This window comes from Triturus cristatus, chromosome 3_1, assembly GCF_964204655.1.
Source record: "Triturus cristatus chromosome 3_1, aTriCri1.1, whole genome shotgun sequence".
Taxonomy (NCBI): Eukaryota; Metazoa; Chordata; class Amphibia; order Caudata; family Salamandridae; genus Triturus; species Triturus cristatus.
Window position 1 is genome coordinate 567,728,357 of NC_140583.1, and position 12,235 is coordinate 567,740,591.

General features: G+C 40.6%; 1 protein-coding gene across 2 annotated transcripts in view; it reads left to right on the plus strand.

The window, feature by feature from the left end:
• Positions 1 to 12,235, plus strand: part of SLCO3A1 (solute carrier organic anion transporter family member 3A1) — an 856,588-nt gene that overhangs the window by 139,662 nt on the left and 704,691 nt on the right. The gene's annotated exons all lie outside the window — the stretch shown is intronic.

The following is a 12,235-nucleotide window of genomic DNA, read 5'->3' on the forward strand; positions in this document are numbered from 1 at the left end:
AGTCACTTATACAATTATACACACACACCACCTCACTTATCCATACAGATACTAACGCATACTTACTCTGTTATATAATCAGTGATACAAGTAAGTACACACGCATCTATGCAGCCAGTCTCACAATTACTGAAAATCATGTAGAGTCCTTTATATACTTCAACTCTCACATACATTCCTGTTTACATATGTAGTTACTTGGACATGTACCACTGAGACATCATTCACTCACCAACACACTGATACACTCACTCACGCACCCATGCCGCTGTTTCCACATGCACCCTTGAACACATACACCCATTGAATCAACCACCCACACACACACAATCTCCCCCCAAAAATACTCAGACAACCAATCAATAACCTATATAGACATTCATGTAGGTACTGACAAACCCATGCAGCAGCTTGCACAACAACAGAAAGACTGATACAGACATTCACACAGTTTAGTCACTAACCCATGCATTCAGTAAGACACATTTAATCACCCACTTATACAGTCAGTCACCCACCTACTAACTAAATGGTCCATCTAGACACTTATACACCCACTCATTCTTCAATACACCGTGGAATATTTATAAAACATATTTTAAAATTACAGAAACACACAGTCACTGGATGATGTCGTCAGTGATGACATCAGTGATGTCACTGACCATGTCATGAATGATGTAATATGTGATGTCATGAGCAGTTCATTGAGGGTGCGCGATTTATAGTTAGCTGAACTAACTATAACGGTGAAGTTTCTATGGTTTTGTAAGAGTGAAATGTCCAGCTAACTAACGTCCCTGAAACCTATGGTTTTTTCAGTGAATTTCAAAGGTTTTTTAAATGCTAATTTCTAACCATGACGTACCTGAAACCTATGTTTTTTTAGTGACTATATATATATATAAATATATATATATAGTGGTAAAGGCCGCTCCATAATGGAATTGCCTGACGTGTTTCAAAGCTCCATATGCTTCTCTTCAGAGGCTTGAACGGAGACCCCATTGGTGGGTGTGCAATATGAAAATGGTGAAGTGGGTTCAACGTTTGCACACACCGTCTCTGTTCAAGCCTCTGAAGAGAAGTATATGGAGCTTCGAAACACGTCAGGCAATTCCATTACGGAGCAGCTTCTACAAGTGTATCCTCGTCCCTGCCTTTCATAAATAAAGCTGCCGAGTGCTACTCACCAGGTGGACAAACTTTGGAGCAGAATATATATATATATATATATATATATATATATATATATATATATATATATATATATATATATTATATATATATTATATAGCAAAAGTTGTCATTCCTTGGGCCTTAAGTGCGATCAACTAGTTTCTACCACATACCCCAATCCAGTGGCTATCATCAGGATCAGTATGTCCCTATTAACACCCTTATACCCTTTTGAGAATAGGTGGCTGGTTATTTATTTATTCATTCATACCATGCCACACACATACTTGGTAAACTACCATAATAACCTTCCTTAGAAGAGGGTCCACCTGAGGATTAGAAAACATTTAGTCACAGCAGAAGACCATAAGTATGGTCCAAAACATGGTCCTGGTATGACCTGTGTAAGCGGAAAAAACAGAAAGGTGCAGTGTGTACTGTGTAGCCATAACATTACAACAGAAGCTAGTGTGTGCCAGTGTTTTCTATACTGATACAAACAAGGTGAAAATATTGCAAACACAAGCAATATGTGAGAGGTTCAATGCATACTACAGATAAACGCCTTTATGGATAGCTAAATTAAATGGCTACTTATTTAGTGGACATCTGGTGTCTCTTAGGGATCTCCGGAGAGTAGTGTGCCCAGTACTTACACACTGTAGGGAGAATTTGTATTGTAAATAGTTTTCCACAGTAAATAATACTGGTACTGCACCACCGTTGCCTTGGGTAAATGTCCATGTAGTCACATCATGGGTCCCCACTCGGCAAAAGACCTATTCACCTCGTCCGGAGCCTAAGGGTGTATGTCTGTAGTATACACCTTTCAGTGTGCATCTGCAGATAACCAGACAATATGAAGGTCTGTCATTAGCTACTATTGAGATAACTTTAAGAGAATTGAAAAAGTGCAACATAACTAGGAAAAATGTATACCAAAAGTACAGCAGACCATCTGAGGCATTTAGCCATCCTACATTACTGGAGACTACCATGTCAAGACAGTAAATTGTACATATGGTACATGGCGTCACTGGTGATCCCAATGATGATGTCAACTGTGATGTCATTGGTGACGATCTTCATTTCACTGTCAAAACAAACACACTGACTCTAGAATTCAGTGCCTCCAGACAGCGAGAGATCAAAGAACCACTCAGACAACTGCGGGCTATTAGTTGTTGCTTGCACAAGGTACTATGAAACCATTGCTCCACCACTGCATGTGGAAAAGGTCTCCAGGTTCCAAAAGTGCTTTGAGGCCCTGCAAATGGTAAATATGTGGTATACAAATGCTGGTACTATAATATACAAACATAAAGAAATAGAAGAATTTTCTTCTACACAGACAGTGTCCAAACCCTGTGTCCCTGAGCGTAGGAAAGGCGGACACTACATTAACGCAATCACTGTGCATTAGGTGACAATACCGCTGAAAGCAGAAGGTTGACATTGCAGCTGCAGGAATAATGATTCTATCATTAATTCTGGCCAATACTAACCTGCTATGGAGCATTAAGGCTCAGCTTGGCCAGGAAGCAGGGGCAGCCAAGCAAAGGCTAAATGGATTTAAATATTTACATGGTCACAGCTCACGGCCAGGTCACATGTGGCTACCCAAAGCCTTGCTAAAATTGTCTCTCATTACTGCAGTAAATTCAGTATACTATTTGCAAACAGCTTCCGTTACATCCTTCGCTGCACAGAAAGAAAAAAAAACACTGGAATTTCAACCAGCTGGTAGATGCATTTAATCAGTGTCAATGGGCAACTAAAACTCTTTGGAATTGGCTTGCCAGCAGTTCAATGTATTCCTAAAAACACATATACTACCAAATAGATCCTGTAAAAAGCAATGGCATCTGGTCAACTGGAACTTTCACTGGGAAGGAGGGTTTTGCAAGCTATCTCTTGAGTAAACTTTATATTTGCCGCATAGTACTGTGCATCCTCTATATTAGGTTACCCACTAAAAAAGGGTTTCAGTAAAGTAATATGCACTAATTGGCATTCCCTAGACTATTACCCATAGCTCGAAGAAAAAAAATGCATATTGCAGTGTTTCACTGTAGGCATCTGTGGTGTATCAAAGCACAGGCAAAAAAGTCTGTCACTCAGAGCAAGGTAAGCCTATGGAAAGTAAACATGTCAGCGAGCCCCCTTCATTTCACTGAAGAATGCCAGTCATGTCCGACCCACCCACCCCCTGCTACTTTGTACTTTTTACCAGGACTTGTTCCCTGACTGCCATTAAGACAGGCCAAGCCTAAGCCATTTCTTACCTTCTCTCAGCAACGAAGCAACTGGCAGCCCGAGGATTAGTTCCCTGCCGCCGACCGGGGTATTAGCTCCTATAGTTTAGTTCCCCTGCAAAGACAAACTCCAAGATCACACACAAGGCTGTGGTACACATGTGCATTCTACCGTGTCCGATACACTTGGCTGTCCATATGAGGCGGTTCTCAGCTTCTTCTCAGACCAGGACACAAAAACCAGGAGCGGGGCTCGAAAGGATAGCTACTGGGAAAGAAGCAGCCGGAGCAGCGCACCACCGGCCCTCTCCTCGCACCTGCTTTCAAAGCTTCCAATGATGCTTCTCACAAACCCAGCTTGTTTCTCCTTCTCATACCTTGCCACATCGTCTTACAGCCTCTCCAGATGCCTAGCCTTGATTGTTTTACATAACCCCCCAGAGGCAGCAAAAATAAGTCCAATTTGTTCACTAAGCACACGGCTTTAAATGGACATAGCCAGTACATTGAAGGTAATTGCCAGATTGCTACCAGAGCCTGAGATATTTGTGATATTAGGTCAGACCCTGGGGGGATGGGGTTCAAAGGGCCGAAATTGGCCTGGGGGACAGGAGGCTACGTGCAACTCCTTCCCCCATTATAATATAAAATCAACCTTTCGGGACCTGTCCCATCCAGGGAGCTTATAGAAAACAAGGGCAGGAAATTGAGCTTTTTGTTTTTCAAGGTTGATGCAAATTTGCGGATCCATTGCTGTTTTGCTGCAAAATTTTAAAAAACAATGTTAGGTCCTCTGGCAGGGTCCCTGTGGGGCCCCACCACTAGGCCTAGAGAGTCAGGGTATTCCTACCATGCCCCCCTATTATTTTTTTGCCTTTTTTTCTTGGGACTGGTACGAGTCTACGTTTCAAGATGGCTGCCAACATTTCCCGGTTGAAGTGTTGGCAACCAATCAGATCTCCGCACGAAATTGGCAAGATTTGCGGACGGTCCGTGTCCATAGATATACAAATGTGGTTTCTGGAACAAAAGCTACCTTTCTGCCAAATTTGGGGATATTCCATCCAGCAGTTAGGGCTTTAGTCATGTTCAAAATACCTATGGGAAATTGCTTAGGGAAAACGTGTATTGGGACCCGCCTTTTTCTTGGCCCCTGCTTGACAAATCACCCCAAAACTTTCAACACAGCAGCTGAAGAGAGTGGTATACTTGTTTTGAAAATTTCGTGATGATTCGTCAAACTTCACCAAAGTTATTGGTAAAAAAAAAAAACGCTTTTTCTATGGAAACCTGGTCCTAATTATAACTACTTTCTGGTGACTGCCAGTAGGTAGTTATAGTTAGGAACTCGTTTTCATTCAAAAAGCGTTTCTTGTTTTCCCAATAACTTTGGGATCGTTTGATGAATCTTCGCAAAATGTTCAAAACTAATGGGGCGCTCTGGTCCGCTCCTGTCTATAAAGTTTTGGGGTGATTCGTCAAGCAGGGGCTGAGAAAAATTGGGGTCCCAAAATGCCTTTTTCCCATGTAATTTTCCATAGGAAACTTTAGACAAAGCTACAGCCAGAACTGCTGAATGGAATTACACCAAATTTGGTAACCGAGTCACAAGAAATCAGGAAAAAAACATGAAAAAGAAGAAAAGGGGGCAGGGTAGAAACACCCTGACCCACAAGGACCCCCAGAGCCAAAAAAGGCATTTTTTTTAAAGACAAAGGCAGAATTCGCATTGGGGTTGCGAATCCTGCGGTGAAAATAAAAAAAAAAAGCTTGGCTCCCGCCCTGCCATAGCAAACTCTGCTTTGCTTCATTGAAACGAGAGCAGGTAAACCTGCTCTCGCTTCAGTGAAGCAAAGCAGAATTGCTTTTGAGCAAGGGGAGCTGCATGTCGGCAGCTCCCCTTTCTCAAAAGCAATGCCGGCTCCCGCAGGAGGCAGGGTGCCGACGGGACCTTGGGGGCATTGGGGCTCCCCCCACGGTCCCCAACGGAGAGGCCAGGCCCCGGAAATTATAATTAAAAAAAATAAAACAGAAAGGCTGGACCTGGAGGATTGGGTCCCCGGGGCCATATTTGGCCTAAGGAGGGGGGCCACGCAGCCCCCCTCCAAAAAAATAAAAAAGAATGTTGGCCAGGCCCCGGGGGATGGGGTCCCCCGCCCCTTATAAAAAAAAGTTTCAAAAAAAAAATCAACAAAAGCCAGTATATCGCCGGAAACCCCGCCACCTCCCTGCACCACTGTGCAAACGCGCCCCCCCCCTGGTGCGTTATAAATTGGGGGATAAGTCCCCTTCAATCCTGAGGGTCCCTGGAGGCCAACTAGCCCACCAGGTACCTCCAGTAAGCGCCACAGAGCTGTGCTGCATAGAGGTGGTCTGAGGCCACGCCCCTATTTACACCTCTCTGCAACGCAGCTCTATGGTGGTTACTGGAGGTACCTGGTTGGCTAGTTGGCCCCCAGGGACCCTCAGGATTGAAGGGGATGTAATCCCCAACTTACAACGTGCCAGGGGGCGCATTTGCACAGTGGTGCAGTGAGGGGGCGGGGCCTGAAACTACAAGTGTGCAAAACCGTCCCATGGCTCGTTGTAAATTGGGGGATTAAGTCCCCTTCAATCCTGAGGGTCCCTGGGGCCCAACTAGCACAGGACAAATTCCCGGTGGGATATAAAACTGGAAAACACATCTTTTTTCAGTCTTCCTCTTTCCCCTGTAGAGATGTGCATGGAAATTGGCATGGCAGACGTTAACTAACTACACCATTGATTGCCAGATTTGCTATAAAGCCATCCACAGGGTCAACAGTTATAGGCAAATCAAAACATTTGTTTTTAGTAGAAAGTGTGGCTCAATAAAAACTACACAGTGGCTATTGCCACTGTCTTTTAAAATATTTATATTTAACGAAAATAATAGTGGTTAAAGTGACGTTATAATTATGTGGAATGAGACAGGAACTAATGTTGAAACCCAAAAGCCACTGAAATACGCCAGTTATAATTTCATGAACTAACTATAACTTGTGCCCCCCTCATGCACTTCTTATGACCTCACCTATTATACCGCTCATAGCATGTTAAATAATACCATTGATAGCATTACTGGTTATATTTAAATAACAACATTATTTGAAATTACTGATTAGATCAGCCAGTGATTCTGTCAGTGTGCTGTAGTCTTCCTGAAGGAGGAGTAATACAAAAACCTAAATCCATGGGTGGACTCCTTTAAGATTGCCTCTCAGTTTTCAAAAGATGCAAAAGAAATTGGATATTTCAGAAATTAAGTACTTTTGATGGATGGCAATGTCTTTTTATTTGCATTCACCCAGAGTATGAAGCATTGTTAAAAATATTTGTTTACTGTTATATCATGTCTAAGGCCACTATTATACCTCACCAAAGGTTTAAATTTTACCACTTATCAATACTCTCTCTGATGAAAAAGGGGATGTTGCATATGTGGCCTAGCATTTTCTCATATTATATTTCATATCTCTACTCTGTCTTCCATAGTTTTTAGGTTGTAATTTAACAGTGTACCCCAAGAAAACCGTTCGGGCAATGTAATTCAAACAAAGTCAAATTGCAGACCTTCACATCCCAGTTCTGGCTCCAGTTGGTATAAGGTGAACCAGTCAGTAGAGGCACACAAAATGGTGCGCCCCCTGCAGAATGTTATGAGGTGACCCTGTGGCCCCCATAAATATTGCAGATATTTATTGACCAGAGGCTGAGTTGGAGGTGGCCCTTTAATCATTGGGGGACCCTGAAGAATTGGAGCTCTTCCTGCGCCGCACATGGAACAAGAGTTTGATAATCGTCTGTAACCAGTGCAAACAGACTCTTCACAAACATAATCTGGCCTTTTAAATGATTTACTGTTTTTTTCTGAATACATAACCACTTCAGGATACATTAACTGTAATTATCTGACTTTTTCTGAAGAGCCTGCTTAAAGTGTTCTGTATGATTATTAAAAAACAAAAAAGTAATAGTGCATTTATATACAAGTGTTTATCAAGAACCTTTATGAAAAAACATTTATGAAGACAGTATTCTGATTAGTACCAGGAAAAGAAATATGCCTAAAAATGATACTTACCCTATCTCTCTCTTTAAAATATATAATTAACACTTACCTTTCAACTGACTGTTATCCTAGCTTTAGAATACCCCAATCCAGCCATAATGAATACTAACCCAATCCCTACTCCTGGCCTTACACCCTAGGGCTACAATGCTGATATCATTAATCCTGAAAAGTACATAATACCAAATTATTTTTCCCATTGTTGCTCAAAAAGTTTACATTTCTTCACAGTGGGTCTATTCATATTTTTTCACTTTCACATAATGCCTTCTTGAAGTGATTATGAAATGTTGTGGAGGATTGATAACACTTGTCTAAAATAGGTCAGAGCCCATATCTCAACTGAGGATGCAGTCCCAAAAAAGTGGCATCTTGTCTTACAAATGTGCCTTTTTTAAACAACTGAGGGCCAGATGTACGACTGTTTTAGCAGTCGCAAATGTAAAATCCGGATGTTTGCAACCGCTAAAAGGGGGTGTAGCATGTACAAACCCTTTTTTGCGAGTTGGTAATATATTACTGACTCGCATAATAGGATTTGAGAGTCGCTATTAGGAAGGGGCGTGCCAAGGGCATCCATTCCTAATAGCGTGTTGCAGGGGGATGTATGATTGTTTTGCGACTGCAAATGCAGTCGTAAAGCAATCGAAGTTACCACCTATTTCAAATTGGTGGTAAGCCAGTTGTGAAAGAGCAGGGGTCCCAAGAGAACCCCTTACCTTTGTGTTCTGCAGCCACATATTTTTTAAGAGCAGGCAGTGGTCCCTCGGACCACTGCCTGTCCATAAAAAATGAAAAGAAAACTGTTCTTTTTTTTCTCTTAAACGCAACTTGTTTTCCTTTAAAGAAAATGGGCTGCATTTGGGAAAAAACGTTGCTTTATTTTAAAAGCAAACACAGACATGGTGGTCTGCTGTCCCAAGCAGGCCACCATCCCTGTGATAGTAGCCCATTCTGAATGGATTGCAAATTGTGATCTGCCTCATGAATGCTGATGAGGCAGGTCATTTGCTACCCTATTGGGAATCACTAAATGTGTCTGAGACACATTAGTACATTCCGTTTTGCGAGTCACAAACTGTAGCCGCAAAAATCACAATTTGCAACCCGCAGAACAGGCTGGTGATACATCAGGCCCTGAGTGTGGTTGGCGGTGGCACAATCTCTGATCTGTGACCAGATTAGGGGTGAACATCAAATGAGGTTATTACTGGTATGTGCTTGTTGGAAATAATCTAATCTATCATGGCAATCCAAACACTAGCACAAGATTTGCATTACGTGCTTTTAGCATGGTTTATATCTATGTTATGTCTGTCAATCTGAGTTTTACACCAGTGGACGTGTCCAACGTTAATTAGCTTTCCTGTCATTTCTGTTGTAGTGAAAGAAGTGAGTAATATCGATAATACTGCTCCTTTTTACCTTTCCCGTACATTTTCAGTAATACTGCATTAGAATATCATCCTAAAAAAGATTGAAATGGTGCCACCTTGTGTTGCTTGTGTTCCGGTTTAGAGAAAATCTGGCCTGGCAGTTCGGGCTTGACTGTTCCTATTGGAACTGGGGTCAAGACTTATTTGCGTATGGCGGGGTCTAATCTGAGGTGGCACGGTGGGCAAAAGAATGATGGGTTGGAATGCTACCCAGATTAATTGCCAGAGGTTAGACTTATTACAAGCTCCCTCCAATCATGTTTGGTGTGTTTACAATGTGTATATTCACAGTTCTAATCAAAGGCTTTGTTTTTTCAAAATATTCTTTCAGTTGTACCTTTGCAAGCATGTTTTAAAGCAGAGTAAAATGAATTCATAAGTGCAGCAGGAGTTTTATTTCTGGCTATTTAACATTACCCTAGTAACATAAGGTCTCTGAGGAAATTAAATAAGCCTTCCTTGTCTAATAAACATTGCTTTAAATGTACGCAGGAACTGTATTGGATACAGTACTGTACATTTTATTGGAAAATTATATAATTTTTCAAATTCTCTAAAATCTCAGAAGCACACACATTGACAAACCTCAGTAATCAAACAATATTTATAACAGCATATCACACTTTTAAAGTCTTATATATTTACAAGAAATCTTAATAGTACAATGTAAGACTTCTGCTGGAGTTGTAGAGGATTCATTCTTTATGTGAGGAGAAATGCTCTACCTGCAATAACTTTACACATGTTGGTTGTGTTTTGAGACCTGATTGTAATCTGGTTTGAGGTGCAGGTAGGATGTGCTTAAAGGATTTGGTGGAGTGAAATACTTTAATACCTTTTGTGCTGGCACAGTCTTAGTTTTTGAAAGGCTGTTTGCTAAAGCTAGTTTGAGTATAACAGTGATAGCATTCTACATCAGTGGTTCTTAACCTAGGGTCCGGGGACTTATGAGGGTCTTTGACTTTTACCCAGGGGGAAAGTAAATATTCTCAGCAAATTTATGAAGTAAATATACAAAAAAGCGAAATTGAAAGTTTTAAAATGCTTTGAATTTGAAATTGGAAGGTACATTTAAAGTTGATGTTCATCTCTTGATTTGTGGAAGCAGCTCAAGTACAAAAAACTGAATCTAGTATGGATTTGTGGCATCAATTGAAGGAGCACTAGTATGTACTGACAACAAAAATGTTTCTTAGCAGCCAAAAAAAAAGAGTCTAGCTGATCGCTTTGTCTTTTAGAAATAAAGCCACATTTTGACGAGCTCTAACTTTCCCATTATAATTATTGCTTTATTCATATTCTTTGTGAGTTTTCTTCCTTTGGTGGACATGCCATTCTGTATTTTTGTGTTTTGTTTTGAGGTACACATTGTACAAAGTATTTAGGTGGGGGACACTGGCATAATGAGTCAGCAGGGATTCAAAGAAGTCAAAATCATAAGAACCTCTGTTTCACATCATTAGGGACATAGGAAATCTTACTCTCCAGTTACCAAGTAGGGTTATGGGAATTTTGACCCTCAACCTCTCTTGGCTTTTTGAAACATTGAATGTGGATAATAGGAATGTGTCGCACTGATGTCAAAATGTTACCTTTTTTCTTTTTCTTATATCCGTGAATAGAATATCAACTACACTCAATACAATTGTTTTTATGTATAGAAACTGTTAGTAGTTATGCAAAATGTCCAGAATTGGCATTTTGCAGTAGATACATTACTGACCTGAACAGTGGCGGGGAAGAACTTAGATAAAATTGCGAAATAAAGTATTAAATGGAGCTGGTAGACACTTTTATGACAGTATGCTGTTTAAAGAAAGTATGATTTGAAAGCCAAATGGTAAAAGGAATGAGGAAGTGAAAGCAGTGTAGGATGTTCCGTGAGAGGTGACTACCTATTCACAGATGTATCCAAGGGAAAAACGAAACACTTGGCTCCACCATCAACCTTCCACCTAACAAAGAAATTATAACAAAAACTGAAAAAACACACATGTAAAGTTTTTATTTTCGAGGATAATACATGGAACCAGGATTTAAATAGGGATTGATTAACAGTATTTGGGCAGCTCCTACAACACCCCTTGGATTATCTTGGTACTTGTCTTATCAACTTTCTAACCAAACAGGTAAGCCTTCAGTTTTTGACTGATGCTTAAGCATGAGGTATTACTCTTGATAGATCTGAAGCTAGTAGTACAGTCTACAGTAATGGACCGTTACAGAAAATGAATGTCCTTATTGTATGTTAAGGCCATATCATTGAAACTTTACAAGGAACCTTTCATCACTGAGTAATTCTCGCAGGAGCACCTGCGGGGTTATTTAAAAACTCAGGTACTTAAGTGCCAACTGGTAAAGACATATATAGACCATGTATGGGGTCTCAAAGCAAATAGCAATATGTGCAAAAGTATGTGGGCCTGGAAAATGTAGTCTCTTCTACGGAGGCCAAACATGGATCAAACAGCAACATTCTTGACTTACTGCTGCTTGAAAGGCACATGTAAAGGGCTCTGCATTAATCAAGTCTTGCATTGATCATGGTGCCCACAAACACTGTATGATTCTTTAGAGCAGTGTTTCTCAGACTGTGGACCGTGACCGAGCTGATTTTTTGTGGATTGTAAAGTCAGAACAATAAATAAAGATGCTTTTAAGTTCTGTGTTTATCTTGTCACACTTACCCCAAAGACAGAGGTTAAAGGTCAGGCTGTTTTACTCTTTTAACAAGTGTTAAATGAGTAAAACAGTGTTTGTTTTTGTTTTCTGACTGCAAAGTGAGAGGAGTTTTAAAAGTGAATTATGTGACAATGTTGGATGTTGTTTTTTGCAATACACAACAAATGTAAATACCTGTGAATGAACTTTATGCATTCAGCAGTTAGGAAAGCAAAAATGAAGCACTCTTTTTGTAATTCTGAAGAGTGCTGAAAACAGAGATTTTCATAGGATCATAACAAATCGAGACGCTTACTTGCTGATGGAAACACAAATGATAAATATTCACAGAAACCCGATTTCCACACTTTAGCATTTGTGTGCTATACAGTTTTATTAGTAAAACTATATGTTTGTGCCAATGTAGTGGCCATGTCAGTGAAAACGTTCTTTCTGTAAATGACAATGCCCTACCACATGTTGCTTTAGTTAAATTAAAAAATCGCTCTGTCTCATGTCCATTAAAGGTTGGGGCAGCACAAAAGCTTGTTCTTCTAAAAAGTGGGTCGTGGTTCTGAAAAGTATGTGAGCCACAGCTTTTGAGAGAATAATGT